Source organism: Euprymna scolopes, chromosome 5 (genome assembly GCF_053919585.1).
Source record: "Euprymna scolopes isolate OS-2025 chromosome 5, ASM5391958v1, whole genome shotgun sequence".
Taxonomy (NCBI): domain Eukaryota; kingdom Metazoa; phylum Mollusca; class Cephalopoda; order Sepiida; family Sepiolidae; genus Euprymna; species Euprymna scolopes.
In genome coordinates, this window is record NC_136486.1 from 38914776 (window position 1) to 38933488 (window position 18713).

Sequence of the window (18713 nt, forward strand, 5' to 3'; positions counted from 1 at the left end):
AAAAAATGGTGAAGTTTGTTGAGTGAAATGAATTATTGAAAGAAAATTAATTGAACTAATAGAAATGTTAAATAAAAAAAATGTCACATTTCAATATTTTTTTAATAATTAAATTCTCAGGGTTGTCAAAATTAAAAATTAAGTGATTTTTTTTAATTAGACTTATTTCGAAGCTTGTTACCTTGAAAAATACATTTTAAACCCTGTTTTTTTTTTTTATAAATAAATTGAAAAAAAAAAACGCAATTAAAAAAATTTAATTGATAATTGAAACTTTAAAAACATTAAACATTGAAAAATTACTTATCTCACAAATTAACGTCCAATAAAGTAGATCCAGTCTTCATACAGGAATTCGGTTATAATAAATATATCTTTCCCAAACTTAAAAATTAAATCTTTTTTTTTTTTTTGGAGAGAGAGTGCTTTAAAATCGCCGGGGAATGCCGCCTAAAATTTTAAAGAAGTAAATTTTAGGAGTTTAGTGCCTTTCAAAGACGGTTATCATAATTTATTATCATCCTTTAATTTCCTTTTTTCCTCCCCCACACCTTTCCATGTGGTTCAGTAGTTAACCAGTGCTCCTGTTGCTGTCAGTCAGCTATCTTTACCTAAGTTTTAATTTCTAGTTAAAAGAATTTTTCATGAATAGAATCAGCATTTTTAAAAATTATTTTTTTAGTTGTATATATTGTATTTACTCTTTGAAGTTAAGGAAGGTTAAAAAAAATTGGTGACTTAGGCAAAAAAAAAGACACTGCGATTTCGACCCTCACTAATAAAACTGCTCTGAGGGACTAATTGGTAATTTTTTGTTCCTTTTCTTTTTATTTTGCTCCTCCAATTCATTTGGATGCTTCATAGTTAAATGTTTTAACATGTTGGTTGTGGTCATGTTAGATGCTTTTGTTCCTCGCGATATTTTAATTTGACAGACTTTGCAAATGGCTTTCAACTCATGATCTTCATCAACTTCAAAAAGTTTCCATGCAAGACTTTTTTTGGACTTTGAGGCCATATTAGAAAATTCAGTTTATCTGTAAACAAATAAATTACTATTAAATTTTGTTTTAAAGCTAGTCACTTATTTGGATAATTAATTGAAAATAATCCGCTAAAAAAGACAAAAAGAAAAAAATATAAAGGGATGGAGCGGTAAATTGTACCAACCAGTAGTTAACAAAAAAAAAAAAAACTTATAGAATTTAATTTTTGAAACCAATGTATAAAAGTTTACATAATGAAATGCAAATATGCATTTCTTTTGAATATTTTTTTTGGTTGACTGTGTTCAATTCACACATGGTTGATGCGGTTCAATATTGCTAAACTATAAGTCTTAAGTAAAATTCTATTTATAAATACTTTTTAAAATGAAATTATTTAATTAATCGTAAATATTATTTAGACATAAAAATTAATTGATTACAACACCTTTTAAAAAATATATATTAATTTCTTTTTCGTTCGGCAAAAAAACTGCTTCAAACACTTTTTTTTTAATTTTCAATTTAAAATTCTAGAAAAAAGATTATATTATTCTGCTTTTAATATAATCAAATTCAGGGTTTTATCTTTCTGGAGAAAAAAATTTAAAAAATGGATTTTATTTCAATGAAATTTAAAAAAAAAACAACTTGACTGAATTGAATTAATTACCCTTAAATTAACGAAGGGGTTATTTAATAACTTTAGGTTTGGAAGAGATAGGTATGGGGTCGGTTTTTTTGAAACTTCAAAAGAAGCCGACTACTGTCCAAATTTTGCGAAATAATACAACGTGATCAATTTCATTTTAGAGATATTTCTTTCAAAAGCCTTCTTTTAAAAAAAGAAAAAAAAGTATATTGTTCTATTAAACCTTTTATTGTTTAAATAATTTGACTTTGCTAGTTTTAAGAAAATATAAGTTGAAAAAGCATTTTCATTCACTATTAGAAGATTTGTCAGTAAAAAAAACAGTCGCCAAAAAGATAAGCGTTTTTTTTCTTTTATTTTTACTCGCAATGTAGAGCCCTGCATACTTCTTTTCAAGTTAACTCTTTTGTAGTTTTGATCACAATAGATCTGAATGAATGAACCTTGTAAGGGAGGGGGCACTAAGCATTGCCCTGTTAATAATGAATTTCTTTGGTTTCTTTTTATAACATGCTACATTTCTCTCTTGCAGTTAGAAATATCAGGAATTTTTTTCCTTTTTTTCAACATCAGACTAAAAGAATCGTAATGAAGGAATCGGAAAATTAAGGTATTTTTTAACGATGCGATGATTCCGATGCCTCCCAAAATACACGATTCTTATGATTAACGATTCCGATTAATCGTCCCACCACTAATTTAGACAATGTGAATATTTGTCACATTATAGAACTAGCTCTTCCTGGTAATGGGACACAGCACAAACCATTGAGGATACAATCCTTTTACTCTGTGGACTCAAAGAATTTAAGGAATTTTCAGGTAAAAAAATCGGTTGATCTCTCATCCAAGACGGTCCAGATACCTAAGATTCCAAATTAGCCTTCAGTTTGGAGATATGAATGCTCATAGTGATAAGGTTGACATGGTTCTGTGCAGTTGGTATATAATGTTATACTGAATGGTCATGCTTAATTTAAACATTAGTTCAGCCTCCCATTGACCAATTGTTACAGGGGGTGGGGACGAGTTGCAAATAGTAGAGGTAATTCTGGAAAGGATAAGGTGTTTGGGCTTGCAAGGATGATGTCAGTGGACCCAGGAGGGTAGGTCAGGGCAGTGATCCTGGATCGAGGTGCACTGGGAATGATGTCAAAGAAGTTCAAAATGGGGGACACAGAATTCAGTGGGACTGACCGACATTTCAGATAAACAAAAAAAAGGCATGGGGGAATGTTCTCACATCATCCATCCCAATAAAAGAGAAACAGCCAGTCAACGGCAGAGAAAAAGCGGTTATGGCAGAGAGAGTGGAAACATATCTCATTTTTCACACACACCACTGCCACCTCTCCTGGCTGTCAGTATTATCACTGGAGAATAAACATTTTTCTAAGCATTCTCGTTGCTTGTTATTAAAAATACAAAAGATTATTTTTGTTTATTTCTGATTGTGGAGGCATGCATAATTGTACAGATTCAAACAAACTCTGACTAGTGATCCGGTTAGTCTTATGTCTTTCAGTCTATTTCTAGCAAAAACATTCCTGTTGTTGGTTTGTTTTGTGACTAACCACTACAACATTATTTGAGAATAAACTGCAATAAATATTTTCTTGAAACTCGCATTTGAATAGATTTTCAATAATGTTGGGAGGCACTTGATGGTTAAGAAAGCTGACAATAGTTCCAGTCTCAGTAAACTTTTTTACTTAAGGGGTGCCACCTTTGCCTTGGTAAAAAAAAAAACAGAGATGAATTCCTTCCCTGGACTACATAAGCCACAAATCCATATGCTCTTTTAGAGGCATTACAGAATAAAAATAATTCAGCTTTCCTTCCTTCATCAAGGTTTTGTATTGGGGGGGGGTTCTATAAGTACATACCAGCCATAAAATGAACAAACAAATAACATAGATGTTGGCCTTTCTCAGTTGCTTATCCAGGGTGGCCCACTTAAAAGTAGCCCGGTCTATCTAATATTTTTCTTAGAGACAAACTGACACCACAAGATAATATGCAATTCTTTTTCCAACAAGATGGTGCTACATGCCACACGTCTTACAGATCACTGACACAAGTTCATGATATGTTTACAGAAGAGAGAACAATAAGCAAAGGGTTATGGCCACCACATCCCCCAGACTTGTCATGATGTGATTTTTATCTTTGGAGGACTTTAAAGCAAAAAGTTTATACAAATAATCCTCACAATCTAGACCAACTAAAGGAGAACATTATCAATGCTACCAGGAGAATCACTAGAGGATCTACAAACATTGTTAAACATGCCCAGAAATGTATAGATGTCAATGGGGAGTACTTCCAACATCTTTTATAACACTACAGTTAATTTAAATAATGCTACAGGTAATTTAAACAATAAAAGAATGTTCTTTCTCTCTACTACATGTTTCTGGGATATTTTTAAGTGGGCCACCATGTAGTATTCAATAGTTTACATGCTATTGACATAATTTTGTTAAACTGCAAAATTTACCCACATTCAATTGACTGCTTGATAATTTCATGGTTGATCAAACCTATTTGTAACTTATAGGACAACCAATTGAATCAAATCATTGTATTATGAAAAGAATAACTTTGTGACCAGTCGAACGTGTTTCATATCAGGACACGAGAATGACTTATAGTTGGACACAGCAAAAAACAACTAGACAATGTTTATCAACACATGGACCAGTTATGAATAAATGTGTGGACTAACATATCTTACAATTATCTAGAATTAGAATATAATCCACAGATGAACAAGTAGATAAACATGTTTCCATATTAAAAATAGTATTACAAACGAATAAGAAAAGATAATAAACAGGAGAAAGAAAACGAGAAAAAAAAAAGAAAGAAAAAGAATAGAAGAAATGAAAAGGAAAAAGACAATATAGACAATGTGAGATTGATTTCGTATGAGTTCTTAGATGGAATCAAATGTATCTTTATCTCACTGAAGTTGTAAACCTGTTGGCAAAAATGTGGGGGTCCAGTTAGGTGGTCTGTATATTAAAGTTACAACTGAATGTTGTAAGTAAGATAATAAATATTGAACAGGAGATATTTCTGAATTTTTGGGATAAGAATTAATAAATCGTATTATTTGGATTATTCGGACTATTGTTCTCATCTTGAGCATCATTCTCACAATGTTTTGGTTGATGTAAGCTCTAAGCTTCTTTAAGTGTATCTTGTCGAATTCGAAAATCTTTTTGTTGAACTTGGAAATCTGCATAGAATTTCAAACAGAACCCTTTATTTAATCTACAGGGTTGGCATAGTAGATAAAGTACTTGGTAAAATTCAGTTGTAAGTTCCACTCTTCTAGAGGTTGAGGGTTCAATCCTCAGTGCAGGCGACACTAAAAATACAATTGCAAATTACTTACAACTTCTACCCAGCCGTGGCTGATGAAATGAGAGCATGCTACCTCCGTGGATTATATAAAGAGTTCTGTTAGAAACTGTGCAAATTCCCAAATTTGACAGAAAGATTCACTGAGTTCGACAAGATACACTTGAAATAAAGGTTGGAGGTTACATTGACGAAAATGTGTGAATAGCACTCAAGATGAGAACAGTTGTTTGAATACTCCAACTTGAAATTGAACAAATCAAATTGAACACTCGCTATTTATTCGAGTTTAATCACTTTTTAAAGTGAAAAAGTATTACTATCTCCAATGTGTAAAAAATTCAATACTGAAAGCAGTTAAAACCTAATAATATTCAATGAGCATTGGAGGCACATAAGGAACTTTAAAAAAAGGTAACTTTGCAGTCAAAGTGATTTGAAATATTCAGTTTATGAAGAAGAATGCTTAAATCAAAGAATATGCAAAAGATTGTTTTCAAAATACAAAAATGAAAATTTAATCCTTGAAGACATATCATGGTGTCCAGTTCAGTTTGATGGAGAGGTTCTTGTGGCATCACTTAAAAAAAAAAATCATAAAGTATTAGATGAAGAATTAACAATGAAACTTTCCCCAAGTAATCTTCAACAACTTGAAATGGTTACTAAACTTGTACAATGCCCCCCGCCCCAAAGTCTCCAATCTAATAGGCCCTCACTATCAACCAAGCCCCAACCTCTGTCCCATCGCTGCAATGTTGCATCCCTGTGCCTGTTTTACAAGTATTTTAATGAACTGTGCCCTAATGAACTCGTAGCACTTGTGTCCCTTCAACATACATACTCCTATTTAACCCAACAAGCAGCAAACTTCTATCCTTTCACTGTAGCAGTCCATAAATGCTAGAAAGTTTTCTACTATAATAGTTTCTTACCTCCAACTGCTAGACTTTGGAATTCTCCGTGTGACTGTACTAGCTTGCAGAAGACAGTTTAAAGAAATTGATTTCTAAAGTAGCCTATCATTAGTTAGGTTTTATTTATCCATCTTTCTCTCAGGTATATTTTTTATCACTTTCTATGTTTTCTTTAGTCTTCCCTTATGAACTAAATATGCAATTCTAGATCTAACCCCCAAACTCTCATCCATTCTTTCAACATGGCCATACCATCGAAGTCTATTTTTCTTCGCATGATCTCCCTACACTGTCCAAATTTAATCTTCCTATAAGATCATAAAAACTAAGCCTGTTTTTAAAATTAACAATACACACCCATCGTAACATGTTCATATCATTTCTCTTCATGCAACACATGTCCTTAACCCTCACTGGCTAGGTTTTACTTCCATACAGCATAACACTATGTAAACATGCCTGATGATAGACTCTTCCTTTGATCAACAGTGGCAACACTCTGCTGGTTAGTAATGGCAAAAGTTCCTTAAACTTATTCAATCCACTGCTAACTCTTGCAATCACACTAGCACCTGCATCACCATGTTTTCCAATTGTATCAGCAAGATAATAAAAATTTTCGATAACATCAATATAATCATGAGAATATCATCTCTATTTTCTTTGATCTATTAAAAAAATAATTGGACAATATATTTCATGAGACACTTGTTTTCTATTGCTATAAAGATCAGAATAAGTTGTAGACAAATAAAGCATATTTATATGGGAATTATTAAATTAAAAAAAAATATGATAGGTCAAAAATAGATGGAAAACTTAAAACTAGATATTAACAAGCTGATTTTTTTTTTCAAAATAGTTCCCTTGCATAGTAAGGAATAATATTTAAAAGTCCTGAAATTTTTATTTTATGTCTTCAATATGGTTAATAAAGATGTTCATAACACTAAAACTAATGGACATGATGAAGTTCATATAGACTGACGACCGGAGTGTGACAAGTTCGAATCTATTCAGTTCTATAGCAACGCTTTCACATACAGATATTGACAACCTTCACGTAGGTATCTAGATCTATAAAGAATGGAGGAAATCAATGCCAAGAACAAAATCAAATCGATATCATTTCGTGCTGATTCACATGAAATCATGTGTAATTTACAATAGGTATCAGAGACAGTTGAAGAGAATTTGAATGCTTGTTGAGAATTTTTAAAAAAATATGTTAGGTCAAAAACAGATGGTAAACTCAAAACTGAATACTAACAAGCAGATTTGTTTTGAAATAGTTTCCTTGCATAGTAAGGAATAATATTAAAAAGTTTTAATTTCATACTTTTTTAATAGGAGCATCACAAAATTAAAAGTGCTCATGACACTAAAACTGATGGAAGGTGATAACAATGCGGACTGATGACCTGAGTGTGCCAAGTTTGAATCCACTTGATTCCATAGCAACGCTTTCATTTACAGATATCAACAATCTTCAAGTGCCTGAAGATATTGGCTTCCTGACTTAAATGCACTAAACATTGATATTATTGGCGTTTTTTTTTTCATTTCCCTTACCAAAACTTAATCATGCTCTGCAAAACCAAGAACAAAAACAATTTTTTTCTACAAAACAATCAAATCAAACACCATAAATAAATATTTAAGGATATAAACAACTTGAAGCATAAAAGTTTTTGTTTTTTTTTCTCAAAATTACCACATTCGGCATTAAATAACCTAAAAAGGGTTAATATGCTGTAAAAGTAAACAAATAAACCAAACTCCATGAATAAATATTTGAAGATATACAAAACTCAAAGCATAAAAATGTTTTCTAAAATTACTGAATTCAGCATTAAATAATCCAAATAAGGTTCATATGCTGTAAAAAAAATAAAAACAAAAAAAAAACAAAACAAAAAAAACAACCAAACCAAACATCATAAATAAATATTTGAAGATAAAAAGAACTTGCAGAATAAAAACATTTTTACAAAATTACTGGATTAAGCATTAAATAATCTGAAAAGGATTGATATGCCATAAAATAAAACAACCAAACTGAACTTAGATTCTGATTTCAGAAAGAATCGAGAAAATCAATGTCAACAACAGAATCAAGCTAGGGAAAAGCTCTAACTAGGGCTAGGACAACAGCATATTCTTTTCATTGTTTTGACTCTTGAGTGTCTATCCATTGATATCTTATATGCTTTTATATAGAGTGACATGGTTCTCGGTTGATTAACTGTGTCTAATTGTGTCGGATATATACTCGAAAGTCAAAACAATGAAAAGAATATTCTGTTGTCATAGCCCTAGTTATAACATACCAATTCATAAAATGTTTTTTTTTAACCAAAACCAATTACCATATGTGAGGTTTTGCGAGTTTTTTTCCTAACAATACTCAGATTGCTTCAAATTAATCTCACCATTTCAGAAGCTGAAGCATACACAGATGATCACATCTACTGATATAGATAGAGATGTTTTTTTTTTTATTAATCAAATGTTTAGAAAAAAATTTAGTCACCAACTATATAAATAGAATAGACTTGTTTTAATAAATATTATCAAAATATACGCCATGATAGGATAGTAATCACAATCAGTAGTAGTTGCTCTTTATCTAGACAAGTGGAGGGCAACTTCTGAATTGGGGTAACTGTATCTATGTTTTATCAAATTCCATGGGACATTTTTTCTATTACATCTAATTTTAACTTTATGCTGATGCATGAAGAATAAAATTAAATCTGTCAAATGTGTCGTCAATACTATCATTCTAGTTATAGCCAAGATCATGAGAAATACTATTTCTTTCTTCCTAGCAAATGGCAGATCAATATCGCTGATCACATGTTACTTCCAGACATACGAATTGCTTGGGACTGATACACAATGTCATACTTTCTAATCAGCCAAAGTTTGTTATAATTGAAGAAGTCATGCTTAACCGATTTTTTTTTCAGTGCTGTTACAGGGCAGACAATCAGGCATTTCTGCTATGCTTGAATTGAATTGTATGCCATTAAGCAGGTAACACATTCCAAATAAATCACCAGATAAGATAGTATTCAGAATTATTGAAACATTCCAAACCTAGCACCTGACTCTATTCAGAACGGATGTCCTTAGTCAGACATCCCAGCTGCTCCCCAAATAGCTCTGAAGCGGAACTCTTCACTGAATCTCAGTATAGTTCCTTCCTAGACTGTGAAAGGTTACTAGACAGAGTAACCTTTCTAAGTTCATCTCAGTACTCAGTAAAAAATTACGATTCACTCTTCATTTTATAACTCTATCCTTGCCTAAAGACCAAGAAGATTGTCTTAGAATCTTAAATCCATCCAAATCTTCTCACATACCAACTGAAAGTTGTGGAGAACATTAGTTGGTGTTTTTAAGTATTGTGATAAAATTTGCAAATAATCGAAATTCACCCTGAAAATCAGAAAATACTGTAAAATTGTAGATTGAATGAAAAATGTTGTGATAGAATTTTTACTTAACTCACTCTTTGCTGTTTATGAAGTGAATAATTTTTAACAGCCTTTAAAGCATATTTCTAGCTGGTGATATTTCATTCAATATATTGGCAAAAGATTATCACAAAGCTAGAGCTTTGCAGAAGTCAATTTTGAAGAGGAGGGGTTATCACCACTCTCTCACTCTTAGACAGGGTCCAAAACAAAAGTGTCTTAAATCTAATAATTTTCCTACTATCAACCAAGCTCCAATACCACAATGTTGCATCGCTGTGCTAATTTTACAAGTACTTTAATCCAATGTGTTCTGATGAACTCAAAGCACTTGTGCCCTCTCGACGTATATACTCCCAACTAACTCAACAAGCAGCAAAATCCCATCCCTTCACTGTTGAGGTCCCTAGATGTCAGAAACCTTTCTACTCTGATAGTTTCTTCACTTAGACTGCTACCAAGACTAAGCTTCTTTTCTTTAACAACTACAGGAAACCTTGCCAATTGCCATGTCAACCTCAGAACCAATCTTTCAAACTCCATGGCTTAACATTCACAGGCAACATTAATTGAGACAAATACATTGAGGACATTGCCAAGTCAACTGCAAAGAAGGCGAGATCCCTTCACCGTGCTAGAAAATTATTGACACTAGAGAGTATCCTATATCTTTACAAAACCACAATTTTTTCATGCATGGAGTATTGTTACCACATCTGGGCTGGTGTATCTACCACTAGTCTCTCACTCTTAAATAGGGTCCCAAAAAGAGTCTAATATCTAATAGGTCCAGCACTATTATAAACCAAACTTCAATCTTTATCTCATCACCGCAATAATGCATCCCTGTGCCCATTTTACAAGTTCTTTAATAAAATGTACTCTGAACTCATAGTATATGTTCTCCCTAGACATATTCTCAACGAGCAGCAAAATCCCGCCCCTTCACTGTGGAGGTCCTGGATGCCGGAAAACTTTAATAGTTTCTTCCTTGGGACTGCTAGACTTTGGAATTCCCTCACAGTCTCCTGCTTCCCTGACTGTATTATCTTGCAGAAATTTAAATGTAAGATAAATAGACATCTCACTGCTCAACTCCACACAGTTCCCTGTTAGACATGATCCAAAATAATAGCTCCTCGCATCCGTGGCAATATGCCTTGTTTGGGGGTGAAAAAAAGTAAATAAACAAATAAGAATAAAAGCCATTAGGTTTTGCATCTATTTTTTCTAATACATTACAATTCTCAATGAAATACAAATCATATATATATATATATATATATATATACACACACACACACACACACACACACACATACTAGTGTTTGGATGGAATCAAGTATCAGAAAAACCAGAACTTTTGGGAGTACAAAATTGTCATTGAAAAAATTTGTGTATGTTTTCCGATGCCAAAAACAATTCTTTTTAATAATCATTTTTATTTAAAGCAAAATCTTCCACTGCTGGGAGTAATGATAAAATAATAGTTTCTGATTTTGAACTACCAGTAAAATTAAAATCTATAAATCATCTCCCACAAGTGTATTTTTACACTTTAGAAAGCATCTTCATGCTTAACACATGTTTTTTATATCGTAATTGGGAATAAATAACAACTCTATTTAAAGATTTATCAAGAATCGGAATTGGTAATTGTATTGGAATCAAGAATTTAGTACAGAATCAGGAAACATATCAGAATCGTCCCATCACTACTAGACAGTGAGAGTATACGATAACATGAAGAGAAATTCTAGATGTGTAAGCCATGTTTAGTTTCAGAACAGTTTCCGATGGTTCGTTGTTCTAAACAAGTCTTGAGAGGTGACTGGTTTGCAGTAGACAGAATAGTTTCCGATGATTTGTTGTTACACACAAGTCCTGAGAGGTGACTGGTTTGCAGTAGACAGTTCTACAGAGCAAAATATTCTTACCGTGTCAAGACGGAAAAAACATGCGAAATTGCTACAGAAAAGGTTTAATATTTATGAAGCAATTCTGGTTTCTGATTAGTTGGTAGCAGAACGTGAGTTAATTTGATTCGTCAGTTCCTAGCAGCATCGTTTATAAATAGAATCGCCTGACTGTGTGGGATCATACCCCATTCTGAATCAAAAATATTGCAACATCCCTCCTATTTTTATAATGGGGAAGTCCCTTGTATTTGTTCTGCTAAAAAATAAATATATATATATTTTTATATTCAATTATACATAACAAAAATTAGAAATCATTTGGATCTTAAAATTTTAGCATGTAAAAAGATGCCATTTTTAATTGTGTTCAAATGTCAAAAGAGATATATGTGTACAGAGAAGAGAAATAAAAGAAATGGAAGGTATTTTAACCTTGAAAAGGGGTGGGTATGTGAAAAAGAAGCCATTTCTTAAATTTGATTATGCAGTTTTGTAATAAAAAAAAAAGAAAAGAAAAACGCATACATATAAATAAATATACATAAAAATAAACATACATGCAATATGTACCCGTTTAAAGAGTTTTTTTTTTGTTAATTAAAACAATGCAAAAAAAATAGGACATTTTGGAAAAATAAGAAATAAAACTGTGCACAAAAAAATAAAAGTCAATTGTAATTTCTGCGCGCCTTAAAATAACCATGCAAAAAGTATTTTGTCGAAAAGTAAAATTACAAAGAGGTTTTTAAAAAAGTGACTTTTTTAAAAAAAATGTTTGTTTTCTTTTCTTTCAGAAAAAGTATTAGTTACGCATTAGTAAGTTAAAGTGTTAATACAAATTAAATGGATACAGTTTAACGTCTTGTCTAGGACTATTTCTTTTTTTTTTATATATAGAAATTTATATACATACAGGGTCGTGACAAGAAAAAAAAAAAAATTATTCAGTCGAATCCCCCAACAAGTTTTGAGAAAAAACGCTTTAACTTTATTCTTGTTGCAGGTTTCGTGAATACATCAGCGATATTTTGTTCTGATGATATATAATTCAAAATAATGGATTCCTTTTTCACCTCGTTTTTTATGAAATGGTATTTTATATCTATATGCTTAGATCTTTGGTTGATTATTGTGTTCTGTGCTAAGACTATACTGGCTTGATTATCACAATTAATTACTATGGGGCTTTTAGTTAATTCTGGCTCTAAAATAGTATTTAGGATATTTTTAAGGTAGAGTGTTTCCTGGATCGTGTGTGTAATCGCGATAAATTCTGCTTCACACGTAGAGAGAGAGATACAATCTTTTGCTTTTTAGATTTCCATGAAATAATAGGCCCATTTTCTGAGAGTCCGAAACAATATCAAGATATACTTTTTCGATCTTCATCGTTTCCCCAATCTGAATCCAAAAACCCTTCTAATTTTAGGGGATTTCTTGATTTTCTAAATACTAACTTCTGTTCTTTAGTTCCTTTTAAATAACGCAGGACTTGTTTAGCTCCGTTTAAATCCTTCATTGTCGGTTGTGATAATTTTTGTGACAGTTTTGTTACTGTATAGCATATGTCGGGTCTGGTCGCAGTCATTAAATATACAAGACTACCTATAATTTCACGGTATTGCTTATTTATTATTTCAGATTCTGTGTGTATATTTTTATTAATATTATTTTCAACCGGTGTAGAGCGTTTCTTGCACTCTCCCATTCCAAATTTTAATAGTATTCTGTCAATGTATCTCGATTTAGTCATCGTGACAAGTCCTTTGCTTTGAGTAAATTCTGTCCCCAAAAACCAGGATATTTTGCCAAGATCGGTCATTTTGAATCTTTTACTTAATTTGTTCTTAACATCAGTTAACATTATGTCACAATTTGATGCGATTAAAATATCATCGACCCACAAAACCAAAATCAGTAGTTTATCGTCTTTGTGTTATGTATATAAACAGGTGTCTACAACGCATTGTCTGAATTGTTGTTTAATAATATAATCATGAAATACTGTATTCCAACACTAAGCACTCTGCTTTAGACCATATAATGGCTTGTTAAGTCGCCACACGCTATTTTTATTTTTCATTATAAATCCCTCTGGAGGGGTAATATAAATTTCACCGTCTATTGGGGCATTCAAATAAGCATTTTTTACGTCCATTTGATGGATATTTAGGTCATATCGCGATGCGATTTGCAGTAAAATTCTGATTGTCGTTAGGTTTGTGGTCGGTGAAAACAGACAAATATTCTATACCGTAAATCTGAGAGTACCCTTTAGCAACAAATCTAACTTTGTACTGTTCTACGCCTGATGCTGTAGTCTTTTTTGTAAAGACCCATCTTGTAGAAATAACATGTTTATCTTTTGGGATAGGCACTACCGTATAGTTATCATTTTCGGTTAAGGCATCTATTTCTTTTTTCATGGAAATTTTCCATTCATCACAATGTTCTGAATTAATTGCTTCATTAAAGCTTTTTGGCGCATTTTCTATTGAATAGCAATAGTCGATTTGATAATCTTTTATATTGTCGACCAAAAAAAAAATCGGGTTGCCTTCTATTTCTTTTGGGATATCTTTTGCCTTTATCATCATCATCATTATGGATACTCTTGTCTCCATCATTTTTATTGTCTTCGTTTGTTTTAATTATTTGAGGAAATATACTTTCATCTTCTTCATATGACAGGTTTTCGTCTGTAAAATTAAGATTCTTTTTATTTTATTTTTCTTTGGAAAAAATACTAAATTGGCTGGACTGTTTATCGTATCCAAGAAATATACCTCTGTCGGCTTTAATATTCAATTTACTCTTTTTATCTATATATGCAAAGCAAGTTGAACCAAATATATGCATTCTGCTTAAATTTGTTTTTTTACCACAGAAAGATTCATATGGAGTTTTAGATAGTGTTTTGTTAAAACACCTGTTGCGTATATAGGCTGCCGCCATAAGTGCGTACGTCCAGAGGTTTTTTGGGAGTTTTGATTCAATGATTAGGCATCTTGCCATTTCAAAAAGTGTCCGCCATGCTTTTTCAGCAGTCCCGTTTTGGTGTGGTGATCTAGGAGCTGATTTTTCATGCCTGATATGATGGTTAATTAGTAAAAGTTCAAAGTCTTTATTGGTGAATTCTGTACCGTTGTCAGAGCGAATACACTTGACTTCACTGTAGGGAGCCATGTCGGCTAGATATTTTTTAGTTGCTAGCAGGGTATCAGATTTGTTCTTTAAAAAGTAAACCATTATTAAACCTGAATGGTCATCTACGAAATTCAACACATATCTATAGTTCTCTGGCCATCGGTTCCACAGGACCATTCAAGTCACAATGCACCATTGATAGGATTTTTTTGGCCTTCTTGTCTGGTCTCTTGCTTTGATAGTTTGTCATTTTCTGTTGCGTACAGACGTCGTAGTTGAAGTTTTTTGATGTTTGTATTTTCATTCCATCGACTACAGTCGGCAACTTTTTGATATCCGGAATATTGCAATGTCCAAGAATTTTATGCCATGTCTATAGATCATGGCAGGTGGTTTTTGATGGGACTATGCTATTTAAATAATATAGTCTTCCATTTTCTTTAATGTCGAATACAGTTCCATTCGGGTATACCAGTTTTGATTTATTGGGGCTAAAGTTTATATTTGCACCTTGTTTCGTGGCAGCTTGTACAGAAAATATATTTTGCTTAAATTTTGGGATTAGAAGAGCGTTTTCTAGAATAAAAAAACATAGTTCACCTTTATTGTTCTTTAGCGAGATTTTAGCATCGCCTTTTTTCAAAACGATATCATTTACTCGACTCCCATCTGCTAGTTCTACAAAATGATTTTGTGGCTTAAGGTTGGGGTCAAAATTGATAAAATCATATTCCTTTGTAATCACATGTGCCATGGCCCCACAATCGGCAAGAAAATTATTATTGTTTGTTGAAGCATCAAACGTACACGAAAATAAAAATGTGTGTTCGCTAACAGAGCTCTCCACATTTTTAATGAAGTCGCTATTTTGAGTCCTGTATCTACATTGGAAACTCTTGTGATTAGGTCGATCACAATTATAGCAAATAATTTTTATACCTTTCTTAGGAGAAAAATTGTTTTTGGCAAAGTTGCGGTTTTTATTCCTGGCATAGGTATAATTTAATTTTGGTGTTTTTATGTGTGCATTTTTAAATTTCATGATATTTGTGGATTCATTTTTTTCTGTGATCATTTTTTCCGTTTCTTCATAACTTCTGAGTGCTACCTTGAAGTGGCTAAAAGTCATGGGTTTTTCTTTCTGGGTTATCACGGTGGTAAATGGCTTGAAATCACTCGGTAATCCCTTAAGGACCATGGAAATTAACAGACTGTTACTTATAACTTCACCAGACATTTTTAAAGAATTTGCAGTCGTTTCGGCTCCTATAATATAATCAGTAATAGTTTCGGCTTCCATTCGTTTTAGAGAGGTCAGTTCAGTGTATAAAGAAATAATTTTGGGTTTTCCTTTCGATAAATAATGCTCTCTCAATATGTTCAATGCTTTGCAGCCATCGTCCAGGGCTTCTCTCATTACCAGTGATAGACTTCGGTCATCTAAACCCTGTATTAATTCCGCAAAGACATTTGCGTTCTTTTCAATGAAGTCGGGGTCGTTTCTGTTTTCAGGTTGTGTTTGAAGTACTTTGTGTAGCTTTTGGATTCATAGATATCCTAGAAATTTAACTTACCACAAATCGAATTTTGATTCGGATCCATCAAAATAAAGACGCACGCTGGGCGCATAACCTCTAGAAGTGTAAGCCATGTTTAGTTTCAGAACAGTTTCCGATCGTTCGTTGTTCTAAACAAGTCTTGAGAGGTGACTGGTTTGCAGTAGACAGAACAGTTTCTGATGGTTTGTTGTTACACACAAGTCCTGAGAGGTGACTGGTTTGCAGTAGACAGTTCCACAGAGCAGAATATTCTTACCGTGTCGAGACAGAAAAAAAAATGCGAAATTGCTACAGAAAAGGTTTAATATTTAAGGAACAATTCTGGTTTCTCATTGGTTGGGAGCAGAACGTGAATTAATTTGATTCGTCAGTTCCTAGCAGCATCGTTTATAAATAGAATTGCCCGACTGTGTGGGATCATACCCCATTCTGAATCAAAAATATTGCAACAGAAATGATATGAGAATGATACAGTGGATGCTTATAGACAGTTCTGATAATCTCAGAGGAAGATCAAATCTAGATAGTATAGGAAGATATGTGTGGAACTGGAGACTTTCAAGGTATAGCCATGTTAAAAGAATTGGTGAGAGTTTTGGGGTTAGCAGACGTAGAACAGTTGAGTTAGAAGGTTGAGTTTACAGATAAAGGTCAAGGAAAGCATAAGAGGAAGTGATAAAAATGGATTCAAGGGAAAGAGAAATAAATAAATAAATAAAGGTCAGTTTGAAAGAAAGTTAACTTAAATGCCAGCATATAAAATTGACATTAAATTGAATATGATGATAATGATGAATATACAACAAAAGGATATAAAGTTAAAGATATTTTTTAATTGATTTGTATTCCCTTAAAAATATTACAGAAAAGAAATCATAGAAGAATTCAGTAGTATTATTTCAGCTACAAGATTACGCTATTAAGCAGAAGTAGTTATTTACCAGACTATTTCCCCACTATTCCAGGAATGGATATGTGATGAATGTTGCTATTAGGTTGGTGCAAAAATAATGTCGGTTTCTCACATGTTACTTTTATATACGATTTCTGAATTAATTCATTGATATATATATATATATATATATATATATATATATATATATAGCCATGTTATATATCATTTTAAAGTGCGTTTTATTTTTTGCTCTATTGAATCATGTTATTTGTTATCGTTCTCAATCTCTTCATTCATTTTTTTTTTCAGATTTTCAACAGCATGGACAAAATTCAAATCCAAACAATTTTCTTGCTCCAGTTCAAACTAGGCTGAAAAGCTGCCGAGACAGCTTGTGATATCAATGATGTGTTTGGTCCAGGAACCACTAACAAAAGCGTGTCACAATGGTGGTTCAAGAAATTTCACAATGGTGATGAGAGCCTCGAAGATGAAGATGGTCGCGTCTGGCCGACTGTGATTGATGACAAACATTTAAAAGCCTTAATTGAAGCCGATCCTCACAAAACCATACAAGAAGTTGTTGAACTTGAGGTTGACGACTCAACAGTTGTTCACCATTTAAAGCAAATAGGAAAGTTAAAAAAGTTGGATAAATGGGTGCCGCAGTGCGAAGTGAACTATAATAATAAAAAAAAAAAAAATTGTCATTCTGTGCAACAAAGATGACCTATTTCTTGAGTGGATTGTGACGTGTGATGAGAAGTGGATCCTTTATGACAATCAGCGACATTTGGCACAGTGGTTGCATGCTGGAGAAGCTCCACAACACTTCCCCAAAAAAATGGTTCTGGTGAGTGTTTGGTGGTCTACGGCCAGTTTCATCCATCAGTTTTTTGAATCTGGGCGAAATGATTACAGTGGGGAAGTACTGCCGACAAATTGATGAGCGTATGTGCCAAAGATTGGTCAATATGAAGGGATCAATTCTTCTCCATGACAACACTCACCCACATGTTGCTCAACTGACCCTGCAGAAGCTGAACAAATTGGGCTATGAGACTGCACCATTCGCCATTTTCACCAGACCTCTTGCTCACCAATTATCACTTTTTCAAGCATCTTGACAACTTCCTGCATGAAAAATGCTTCAAAAGCCAAGATGATGCCGAATCGGCCTTTAATGACTTTATCGTTTCCAGAACTCCGGATTTCTCTGCTGATAGGATAAATAAACTTGTTTCTTGTTGGTAAAAATGTGTTGATTCTAATGGTTCTTATTTCGATTAATAAAGTTTATTATGAAAAAAGTTATGATCTTTTGAAGTTGAATGTCAAAAACGACATTATTTTTGCACCAACCTAATATTTTGTTTTTTTGTTTTGAAAAAAGAGGTTTAGGTGTCAGAAAAAAAAAAAAGAAAAAAAATTCATAGTTGATATGCCAAGTTTAGCACATGTTCCAAGGGTTGCTGACTTGTTGTCTAGACAAATAATTGCAAATATGCTATCATGATAAAGAATGAGATAATAATGGAAAACATTACTATATATAAATGTCTATATGAAATAAAACATTATTTGGATTGCTCACACTACCGTTCTCATCTTCAGTGTTATTAGCACAACGTTTTGGTCGAGGTAACCTCCAACCTTCTTCATGTGTATATTTTTAAACTCTGGCATCTTTCTGTCGAACGGAGTTTAATAAGATATACCAGAAAAAACTTGGAGGTTACATCAGCCAAAATGTTGTGCGAATAACATTGAAGATGAGAACAGAAGTG

The 18713-nt window shown here is 32.7% G+C and overlaps 1 protein-coding gene across 1 annotated transcript in view; it reads right to left on the minus strand.

Annotated features, from left to right (window-relative positions):
- Nucleotides 1-18713, minus strand: part of LOC145276778 (UDP-xylose and UDP-N-acetylglucosamine transporter-like) — a 109274-nt gene that overhangs the window by 88372 nt on the left and 2189 nt on the right. The window lies entirely within an intron of this gene.